This window comes from Esox lucius, chromosome 20, assembly GCF_011004845.1.
Source record: "Esox lucius isolate fEsoLuc1 chromosome 20, fEsoLuc1.pri, whole genome shotgun sequence".
In the NCBI taxonomy this organism is placed as follows: Eukaryota; Metazoa; Chordata; class Actinopteri; order Esociformes; family Esocidae; genus Esox; species Esox lucius.
The window spans coordinates 17,579,468-17,592,134 of record NC_047588.1 but is presented as its reverse complement, the minus strand read 5'-3'; positions in this window follow the sequence as shown (position 1 = coordinate 17,592,134).

The window sequence follows — 12,667 nt, the reverse complement described above, 5'->3', positions numbered from 1 at the left end:
TATTGGAAAATTACCACCATTTATTTTGCATACACCTGTGCATTTTTGATTGGTCAACATGACCTTGTCTGTAAATTGTGTGATTTGATTGGGTAATGAATACTTTGAGATGTAGCATGAGGTACTACATAAGCGGCCTATAAAAAAGACTAGTTATGATGCGTAGTTATCCATGTAATTACTGTCAATACATTGCGGAACACAGCTTGCATTCTGCATCATTCTCACAGATTTTGTCAGTTATCTGGTAAAACATGTTGCTGGATAGCTAATTATTTTACTACTTGAACTAGATACTATTCTAGTTTGTGGCCCTGAGATATAACTGTGTGTATCAGGTTGTTAACAAGGACTGAAAACATACATTTTAGCTAATAGCCTATGTCACTGAATTCTTTGTTGGATCTGTCTGCTACAGTTGTGCTCATAAGTTTGCATACCCTGGCAGATATTGTGAAGTTTTGGCATTGAATTTGAAAATATTGACTGGTCATGCAAAAAAAACGGTCTTTTATTTGAGGATAGTGATCATATGAAGCCATTTATTATCACATAGTTGTTTGGCCCCTGTTTAAATCCTGGCCCTGATCAAAAGTTCACATAGCCTTGAATGTTTGGCCTTGTTACAGACACACAAGGTGACACACACAGGTTAAAATAGCAATTAAAGGTTAATGTCCCACACCTTTGGCTTTTTAAATTGCAATTAGTGTCTGTGTATAAATAGTCAATGAGTTTGTTAGCTCTCACTTGGATCTAGCAGGCTAGATACTGAGCCATAGGGAGCAGGAATGAACTGTCAAAAGACCTGGTTACAGCAGAAAAAGGTGAAGGTTCTGGAGTGACCATCACTGTCTCCTCACCATTCTGAGGAGATGTCAAACGTTCGGTTCATGCAAGATGACCAAAGACTTTGCATGACCTGGAGGCATTTTGCCAAGATCAATGGGCAGCTATACCACCGGCAAGAATTCGGGGCCTCATAGACAACTATTACAATAGACTGCACCCTGTCATTGATGCAAAGGGGGCAATACACAGTATTAAGAACTAAGGGTATGCAGACTTTTTTTTAACTGTAGGGATATCATTCTTTGTTAAACTTAATGGGTTTTGTTACATTACATACATTTTATAGTGAAAACATTAGTCTCAGCATACCCCATTTACCATGAAATTAACCTTCATTATAAACATAATAATGAAATATGCTTAAAATAAAATAACATCTTAAATAGTGTCTTTTCTATATGCTGGTACATTAATATACCCGTTATTTGAATAAAATATTTGTAATGTTACAGTATGTATAGAACACATTGTCCACTGAATGTTTAAAACATATTGTTGAATATCAATCAGATCTGCAAAATTATCACTGGCATAGGGTAAATGTATAATATACAGTATATTGGAATAATATTAATAGCTTTAAGAGTGAGATTGAAACAACAGTTACTGTAAAATTTGAAGCATATAAGAAACATGATGGGGAGAGAGGTGTTAGTCCTTTAGGTGGGATCCTCTGTTCTCTGTACCTTCAGGGCTCAAAATACCTTTCTCACTAATTTATTGTTTTATCAATCACATTAGATCTTTTCACACCAGGTCTTTTACAAACTGTCTAAAAAAGTGTTCAAAACTTTCAAAACTGGCAATATTGCACATTAACTAAAAGGTTATATTTTGTAGTATATTGCAAAAAGCACACTAAACAGTATTTATTTTTAATCTGGGATTCCAAAGCCAGCATACACTACAATCAAATATGAATCTACCATAGCTTGAGTCCTAGTGACATGTGGGAAATGTTGGGGTTACAGACATCCAACAGATGTTTAGAGGCAGACAAGGTGTGCTGTGCTGGCCAGGGTTTAATCATCCAGGGACAAAACAACACAGGACTGTAACTGCTGTTTTATCTTCTGGATGGTCTCACCATGCAGGAGTAGCTCATTAAAAAAGTAAGCTGTGTGTGCATGTGGTCATACATTTTTATACCCATTTTGTTGTGTTATGGACTTTATTTCTATTTGATTACATCATAGTGACAAACTAAAATATTAGCATTTTTTTTCAAATACAAAGTTGAAATATCTTAAAATCAACTTTGGCAGTGATCCCAGCAGTGATCCCATTATCTTGGCTGTGCCTCAACCAGTTTGGGCAATTTGGATTTGGGCAATTTCAAAATTCTTCCTTTCAGATCCTGTCAAGCTTTGTGAGATTGTATAGGGAGTGGCACAGCTGTTAAATGGGGTCCCAGTCCAAGCTTTGATTGGGCCACTCAAACACATTCACAGACTTAGTTGTTGCCATACTGTAAGATGTAGTATTAGGTCCTGTGCGCTCTGGATCAGGTTTCTTCAAGGACCTCTCTATATTTCATTCTGTTCATCATTCCCTCCTTTCTGACAAATTACCCAGTCCCAGCTGTGAGATTGTATAAGCCATGTCTCGTCAGCCCATTGAATGTTTTTCCTCATGCTCTCAAGGAATGTCATATGCCTTATACTCAGCTGTAGTGTCCATATAGCCACTCTACTATAAAGGCCTGATTGATGGAGTGCTGCAGAGATGGTTGTTCTTATGGCAGGTTCTCCCATCTCTGCAGAGAAACTACACCTCTCTGATCAAGGCCATTCTTGCCCAGTTACTTAGTTTTGCACTGATATATGACCTTATATCACAATCAAAGGATTTTGGTTAAATTTTCTTTCATCCTTCAAGTTTCCACTCTTCTGTTTTAAGTACAAACATCAGTGCTCATCTTAATACTGTTAGTCTACTGGGGTGATAAAGCAGTTTGTTTTAAACAGTTTAATGCTTTTCAATCTTTTAAATTTAGCTTTACAATGAATACCCGGTACACTTGCCAACACCAAGGATAAGCGGAATCTTCCTGAAACGTCGATAAGAGATATGGATCTCTGGCAGCATAACAGAAAACTATTCTGAGGCCCAAAATCACAGGACAGAACACATTGAAAGGGGACAGCACTTCAGATGGATGTGTGGTGTTAGAACAGCTGACAGGGCTTTTGGAAAGGAGCACCATCTGCTAGCTAGAGGAACACACTGAGAAGAACGTCCATGGATTCAGTCAGCAATTAATTGAAATGGCATAATAATTCAGGTTTTCACAGACTTGATATGGTGGGTGCGTTTTCATGAAATGCCTTTCTAAATACATTTTTTTAACGGTTTTCTGACACTATATGTTATGTACTGGTTGTTTATAATAATATGCATGTATAACATTATGGCACTTTAGAGATGATAAATGAAACCATATATTGTCACAGCAGACTCCTAACCGCTCCATACACAATGGTATTCTTAAAAACAACAACAACAACATGAAAGGGGATCAAATTGTCTTGTAATGTTTGGCAAACCAGGAATGCTCTCATAGCTTTACTCCACTTAAATCTGTAGCCACAGACCCTCTGCTTTGTGATTAGAATTACAGTATTTTCTGTCTTCAATATAATTCTGTCTAGTATGTTATTTTGATAGTAAGGGTGGACATCTACTAAGTACTGTATACTACTAAGTGCTTTATCCAAAATCCCTATGACAATGAACTGCTTGCTGCACAATACTTGCACCAAGCTTATTGTAAAAAGATCACAGGTTTCAGGCCCGGGTCATGTCCTGGTTATAGTAATCAGTGCCTGTATTGGAGGGGGACTGGTTTCACATCATTAGTGTTTGTACTAAACATTCCACACAGCTGGAAGTGGCATTCTTGTCAAGCAGAGGTATTGTCACTAAAACAGAGAGCGTTCTGCTGAGTTGGGTCATTTGGGTTGAGTTACTGTATTAAAGGAAGAAGAGAGATGAAGGTTCCACACAACTCTTTCACATGGGTATCTCACCTCACTCAGTCCCAAGATGCAATATTCCCCACTAAGTTTTCCTTATCCCCTGTAAATCATTGTTGATATGAGGAATGCATTTTCTGAATTTGCCCAGTTTAAACTTTAGGAGCACATGAGGTCCTGGTCCACACCTGGTTTGGGGGGCCATTGCTGTCCCTGTCCAAAGTCCTCCTGGTTGTGTTGCAGATCAAGACGATACCTGACGATTTCAGCTGCCACTGTGCTGACACCTCCTCCCTCCCCCGTGTTGTCCCTCTCCTTGTCCATCTGGTCATGCTTCTGACCTGGTCTAAATTTAAATAGACTCTGGATTTTGCCCACATGCATTTATTCATTATTTCAATTGGACTCTTAATATCTCACCCGGCACAGCCAGAAGAGGACTGCTCACCCCTCTGAGCCTGGGTCCTCTCTAGGTTTCTTCCAAAATTACGGCCTTCTTAGGGAGATTTTCCTAGCCACTGAAATTCAACACTACTGTTGTTTGCTCCTTGGGGTTTAAGGCCAGGTGTTTTTGTAAAAGCACTTTGTGACAACTGCTGTTGTAAAAAGGGCTTAATAAATACATTTGATTGATTGATTTATTAGTGTAAATGAAAGATTAAAAAGTATATCTGATTTAGCCTTTTTTTAGCTTTGTGAACTACAGGTTCTTTTCTATACCTGTTTGCTTCTTTTCATGTGGTTTTGAAAGTTGTCACTTACCAGATTATATTTGTCGACTAATCCCTCTGAAATCCACCTCCGTGTCTCTGATTACTACTTTGTCTCCTCTCTTTCGTTCTCCAACCCAACCCAAGTGCCTACCTAGTTTGTCATGTGCTATTGCAATTTTCTTTCTATCACTCCTACTACTCTCTCTTGTTCCATTCTATCACCTCTGCCATTAGCTTAATTCTTTTTCCTTTTGTCTCCAAATTCTGCATCTTCATCAATAACTCTCCTTCACCAATATTTAGGAAAACAAAACTTCCTAGCTACATGTTATCCTCTAACTACATGTTATCCTTTCACATGTTATCCTCTTTTTAAAATATTTTTAACATTCTTACAATCTTGATAATTAACCTCCCTCAGGTTTGAGACATCTACACTAATCTTCGAAAAAATATCATGTATGGTCACATTTCTGGTCAGCAAACTTTGCATTTTCATGGTGATTGAACTAGGAGCATCAAAATTGCTAAAATATCTGTATTTCTGTCATGACAACAATCCATCTAAATCAATGAATCTCATTACTTAAATTTCATGTGAAGCAACATTGCAGCCTTTTTAACTGCTTGGGATCATAATTCTTCACGTATACTTAGTGGCCAGTTTATTAGCTGTAGTACCAGGTCAGACCAGTTTGACCACCGAAAATCTGTAATTCTTTGGGGCATGAATCTTACAAGGAGTAAGAGATGTTCCATGAGGTTTCATAAGGTCTATGTTGACATGAGACTCGCAATCTGTAGCAGCAATCCATTTTCATGAACCCAGTACTGTACCCAATACATTAAACTGCCAACTGAGTCTATGCTGTAATCAACATAAATCTTTCAACGAGTAAGGTATTTAAGGCAAACATATAAAAATACTTTTCTATTATATTAAATGAAATACTTTATCTTTGTCCTTGCCTCTTTCCTACACTCTGCCAGACAAACAAAGACACGAAAGAGGAAGCAGAACGTCAGACTGCCACATATTGTTTCAAAGGAACTCAGTGAGAGACCAGACCCAGGTGGTATGGAATGAGAGAGTCACCTCCTTAAGTAAACGTTGTATCTTCCCACTGACTCTGCTGTGTTAGTTTCCATAGCAACAGTCCAGTTTCACACATATCAAGCTCCATAAATTAAACACCCAGCATTTAAACCCGAAAAAATATCCTTTACCTGTACACTGGATGAACATTGTGTATCATGTGGTATAAAGCCATGTTTTATGACTTGTGGCCTTCTAGGCAGAGTTCTCCCTCTGTCCAGTGTCTGTGTTTTTATGCCCATCTTAATCTTTTCTTTTTATTGGCCAGTCTGAGATATGGCTTTCTCTTTGCAACTCTCCCTAGAAGGCCAGCATCCTGGAGTTGCTTCTTCACTGTTGACGTTGAGCCTGTTGATTTGCGGGTAGTATGTCATGAAGCTGCCAGTTGAGGACCTATGAGGCATCTATTTCTCAAACTAGACATTGTGATGTATTTGTCCTCTTGCTCAGTTGTGCACCAGGGCCTCACACTCCTCTTTCTATAATGGTTAGAGCCAGTTTGAGCCTGTAATTGAACCCTCACACGTTAATGTAATGTCATGCCTGTCTGGTTTAGTTGTGTAGTCTGTTTTTCTATACATCTCTGTCGTGTGTTGTGTGGTTTTCTTATCATTCAAGTTCTCGATGTTATCTCTATGTTAGTTTCGCGTTGTTAAAGTCAGTACACCTGTTCTTCGCCTTGTTAGTCTTCACACCTGTTGGTCTTTGCTCTGATTAGGTCATTTATTTAAGCTCTGTGTTTGTGTCAGAGTGTTGTGAGTTGTTAATGTATGTTGTTCATTCATGCCAGTGTTTTGTATCGCGCCTGTTCCTATGTATACTATTAGTCTTTCTTTATTCGTGTTCCCGGTTCGTGTCAGGTCTTAGTGTCTCTTAGTAGATTTGTTATTTTTTAAGTCATGTCAGTGATCAGTTCCTGTTGTGACCCTATTCCAGTCCTTCGTCAATGTTTTCTTTTGAATAAAGCCCCTTCTGCTTTTGGATCCTTGCCTCTCATCCCCAGCTCATTACAACTGATGCTGAAGATACAGGTCTAGTCTAAAGAATTAGTTTTTTAATCAGCATGAGAATTCATTTTTTAATCTAGAATTGAATCTTTAATCAGAACAACAGTTTTCAACGGTGCTAACATAATTGCAAAAGTTTTCTAATGATCAATTAGCCTTTTAATATGATACATTTGGATTAGCAAACACAATGTGCCATTGGAACACAGGAGTGATGGTTTCTGATAATGAGCCTCTGTTTGTATGAAGATATTCTATTGAAAACCAGCTGTTTATTGATGTTATTGTAATAGACAAAATAATTGCTTTTCTTTCAAAAACAAGAACATTTCTAAGTGACCCCAAGCTTTTGTGCAATAGTGTATTTTTAAATTACATTTAAATGTATATTTACTGCTATGTAGAAACATGAAAAGTGATAAAACAGTAGTGCATAGCAAAACAAATATTTAAAGAATTCATCATAAGGATCAAGGTACTAAAATGCTGCAAGGCTAATGGCTTATCAGAAACTTGTGTTCATGAAAGAGAAAAACTTTGAACACCTCTGGTTCCTAAGAATCCACCAAATGTAACTGAGGTGGTTATTCAATTATGTTACTGACATAAGGTTAGCTTTCTAACTTTATCTCTTCTGATACGAACAGTTCGCTTAGCTTGTTTCATAAAGCTTTAAACATACTGTCCCACATAAAGCGCTGTGTGAATGTGTTGCACCTATCACCAAGATCTGTCAGCCCAATATTTTCTCTTCCTGTAACTGGTAAAAATGTATCAACATATTCTTAAAATGTTATGATGTGACTAGGCCCAACTACCCACATTAGTTGACCTTTTTTCATTAAATAAGCATACCATGACTTAAATATGAAGTGATGGGCTTTTAAGCACTCAGACAGTATGCCTACTTTCCTGTCTTTAGTTCTGTACACTCTAGGGTAGGTTTTACTGTAATTATTACCTGCTGACCGCACTTACTTCAGGGCTTGCTTAGCTGAAAGCTGCTTGGGTTCCTGTCAGGAAAGATCCCACACACTACAGACCAAATGAATGCCATGTCAAAGCAGCACTGACCGTTCATTTATGTGGGGTTAGTGGATGAATACATGGATACATTCACCAGGATGTTCCACACATCCCACCATGTGACACGCTCTGTTGAGTTTGACCAACTCCCCCAAATACCTGATCCTATAAGAAATGACTATTTGGATGATTCCACTAACAGAACACAAGCATTCCAGAAAGTAAATAACTTCAAAAATGAGAAAAGTCCTTTCAACATCATATGCTGATAAGAGGTATCTTCGATTCTACTGTACATTGACTTTATTTGCTGTTGTTTCAAGAAATTGTTGATTGTTTGAGGGTCGCCACCACACCACAGCATGACTCATAGTCTTTAAATGGCGGTTATCGGCTTTCAATAAACATTGATTTGAAGCCTTAGTGAAACTTTATCTGACAATGTCAGAATAATATGATCATGACAGTTTCTTCTGAATGGAAAAGGGAATGTAATCACATGGTCAATTAAGCCTAAATGACCCATTCTAAAATTGTTTCTGGTGTGTCCATGGGAGCATAATGAGGGGCCTTGCTGGGTAGATGGTGCCATAGTCAGATTGACCAATAACCTTGTCACATTCAAACCCATAAAGGAAGAGGAAATTGTGTAAATACCTGTATGATCCATTACAGGTTTCAAAGGTATAGAGAAATATTGCCTGGATTTTGGACTGCAAACCTGGGTCAACTACAAATGAAAAGTACACCTACAGTCCCTGTAAAAACATTGTTGATTGTTCTTTGCATTCATAACCAAGTGAGAGGGAGTTAGCTACTACCTTTCCAGGTAGAGTTTCTCATTTAAATGGGAAGGGGTTGGGGTCAATTATATTATTGACCAGTGATTATATTACAGACCAGTGATGTCTATCAGAACTTCCTTTTCATTTTTACACTTATTTCCATCATTTCAACATAGAAAGGAAACAGGGAGAAGAAGGTTACTTTTTTCCTGCCCTTTTCACAAATTTCACATATCTGCTAGTGGTTTGAAACCATGAAGACTGTTACTTGAGTATCTGTTTCCCAGTCTTGTTTCTGTGTTAATTCATGGCTGATGTGATGCAGAAAGCTGTTTGTGTTAACTGCCTTCAACTTTCTTTATTAGTAAGGTCTTCTGTTTGTTGGAAGCCCCTTTGAAAATAGGTGTGTGCTAAACGTTAGACTTTTATGTAATATGTAATTCACCTTGAACATCTGCAAACTGGGAACTATCTCCTTGGGGATATGAACTAAGATAGAGAGAAAAAAAATTTGATTGACAGACTGAATCTATTACTGTAATGATAACATGTTTTACCCTGTCTCAGACAAAAACTGAATAAGCTACAAGATCTCACCTGCTTGTGTGTGTGTGTGTGTGCGTGCATGCATCTGTGTGTGTGTGTGTGTGTGTGTGTGTGTGTGTAATTTTCAGGATGTAATTTTGCTCATTTAATAATGGCCGGGCACAGTGTGTGGATCCTCAAGTATATTTATAGCCCTTATGAATAATTGAAATAGTTCTTAGTGTAGTTAGGAAAGGTGGGTTGGAATCCAGTGACACAGAAGCAATCCTGTGGCCCAACGAGACATCAAGGAGACACATTTATGCTGTCTACACCCTTTATGCCTGACTGAGTCATCATGTACTTTGAAGTTATGGAATATGTGAGAGCATGTCCTCGGCCATTTAAATGTTGTCAGCTGGGTTGGACTTCGTTGGCTCTTCCCTCCTAATTAGTCACCTTTGACATTAATCGGTTTTGACATTAATCATTTATAATGATCAGCCAGGGAAGTTGAATGTCCCATCCATTTAAACAAATTAAAATGGTGGATGCCTTCAATAGGTAAAAACTGTATTTTGGCTGCTAGTGCCCTATATTCCCTCTCTATAACCCTATATTCCCTTTCTATAACCCTATATTCCCTCTCTATAACCCTATATTCCCTTTCTATAACCCTATATTCCCTCTCTATAACCCTATATTCCCTTTCTATAACCCTATATTCCCTTTCTAGAACCCTATATTCCCTCTCTATAACCCTATATTCCCTCTCTATAACCCTATATTCCCTCTCTATAACCCTATATTCCCTTTCTATAACCCTATATTCCCTCTCTATAACCCTATATTCCCTCTCTATAACCCTATATTCCCTTTCTATAACCCTATATTCCCTCTCTATAACCCTATATTCCCTCTCTATAACCCTATATTCCCTTTCTATAACCCTATATTCCCTCCCTATAACCCTATATTCCCTCTCTATAACCCTATATTCCCTTTCTATAACCCTATATTCCCTCTCTACAGCCCTATATTCCCTCTGCAGTGCTGAAGTAAATTACATTGTGTTAAAAGGGCTAAGGTACATAAAAAAAACTGTAATGTTTGATAACATTAAAACCACCAAAACAGTAAATAATTTTATTGCAGGTAACTATATCCCATTTTATTTGTCTATTAAGAGCAGCTGGTATAAGAGTTGGTTAATTCTGACCACTTACAGTGCTGTTTTCAAGGAGTATAGTAAACTGCAAAAGGTGGTATGGTCAATGCATATTAGAGTGACAGAGGGCCTTTTTGCTAGGCTTTGTGTAAATCTTCCAAATGCTACTGGCGGTAAAACGCTTTTCTCAAAATGCACATCAAATATGAGCAGTTTCATGTGACAATGATGAAAATACTGTATCTGTTAAATGGGTAATCTAAAGATGCAACAACTTACATGGGTTCCTAATAAGACTAGGATTGTGCTATTGTTTTCTATGATTACAGTTTAAACCAATAGAAATTTGAGAAAATAATGTTGGTTCACAACATTACCCCCGCTGGGTTATAAGAGGGATAAACGCCTCAGTACTTACATTGGAATAATCAAATCTGAGAAGGGAGTTGAGTGTTTATCGCTTACACACAGCTCTGGAATAAATTTAGAGTTTTCACTGCAAAATTATCATAGGTATGTGTTTGAGTAAAATGAACTGTTTTGTTTTATTGTATGAACTACTGACAACATTACTCCCAAATTCCAAATGAAAATATATACATTTAGAGTATTTATTTGTAGAAAATAAAAACTGGTCAAAATAACCCAAAAAATATGTATTGTTTTCAGACCTCAAATAATGCAAAGAAAAATTCATATTCATTTTTCAACAACAAAATACCAAGGTTTTAAATTAGGAAGAGTTCAGAAATCAATATTTGGTGGAATAAATCCATTTTTAATCACAGCTTTCGTGCATCTTTGCTATGCTCTCCACCAGTCTGTCACATTGCTGTTGGGTGACTATATCCAACTTTCTCTTGATCAAATTCCAGATGTTTTCAATGGGGTTCAGTTTTGGAGATTGGGCTGGCCATGACAGGGTTTTGATCTGGTGGTCCTCTATCCACACCTTGATTGACCTGGCTGTGTGGCAAGGAGCATTGTCCTACTGGAAAAGACAATTCTCAGAGTTGGGGAACATTGTCAGAGCAGAAGGAAGCAGGTGTTCTTCCAGGATAACCTTGGCTTGATTCATGCGTCCTACAAAAAGTCAAATCTGCCCGATTCTGCCTTGCTAAAGCATCCCCAGAACATCACTGATCCTCCAGCAAATTTCACAGTGGGTTCGAGACACTGTGGCTTGTAGGCCTCTCCAGGTCTCCGTCTAACCATTAGACGACCAGGTGTTGGGGAAAGCTGAACATTTTACTAGTCAGAGATGATGACCTTACTCCATTACTCAGCCTGGCTCTTATTTGCTTCTCATTGATTAAGGTATTTTTTCTAGCTTTGCACGACTTCAGCGCTGCCCCTAGGAGCCTGTTTCGAACCGTCCTCGCCGTGCTGTTTGCCATTCTTTTTGTAGGTCACTTGATGTCATCCTACGGTTGTTGAGTGACATTCCAATGAGACAGTGGTTTTCGTCCTCTGCCAGTCTGTAGCTTTGTTGTCCCCAATGTCTGTTGCTTGACCTTGTTCTTATGAACCGCCATATTTTATATTTTCAGGATGGATGCAACCTGACGCTCACTGAATCCCTCTGCCAGTAAAGCCAGAATTGAACCCTTCTTTTCCTCAATTTAAAGCTTTTCTTTACAACTCTTTCGTCATGCTGAATAGTACATTTTTTATTCAAATTAACTTTGAGGTACTACTTGCACTGTTTTTGCCATCCAGCTGGTCCTACTGCAAGAGGATAGTGATGACCACAGTAGTGGTTTTAATATTTTTCCTTGTTAAATTATATTTGGTTTAGGTAATCACCTAATCAGTACCTCATTAAGTAAAATGAGGTGGGCCTGTGTTGGTATTTAACAGACACTGGAATGGAATGGCTGCCATACAGGTAGATATGCTGATTTACAAAAAATTAGGAGTGGTCTCTTAATTTGTTCCGGAGCTGTATATATGTAAACATTGCGTCAGCTCACAAGTATTCAAATGTAAAGATTTTTACTATGCATTCCACAAGTCATGATTCAACAAGACATTTGATAAAATTGTAAAAGCGATATAAAAATATTATGAAATAATTTAATCAGATGGGGGACATTGTTTTATAGTCTTTTAAAACAGTTTTTGATCAAGTGCAGCAGCTGGTCCCAATGGCAGAGGTGAAAGTAAAATGTATGACTCATTTCTGACAACGAGGAAGAGTAAGCCTTCCATCTTCACTTGTGATATTGTATTTTGTCCATTGGATAATATTTCTTGTTTTATCAGTTCATAGTAAATTTTTTCTTTTCAGGATCTTTCACAATTCTTCACCATTAGTGAAGAAAATAATGCAATGAAGAGTAAAGTATTCATTGTGGCTTGTGTTTTTTAATTTTAATGTTTTCTAAAATGTCCAGTTTGATTTATTTCTTTTTTGATCGCTTGATAGTTGGAACAAATGTTTCACTGATTGGAAAAGGATAGAACTCTATTAGTGGAAAAGATAATTGTTTAGCAATTTCTTTTGAGTCAGCTAGGTCA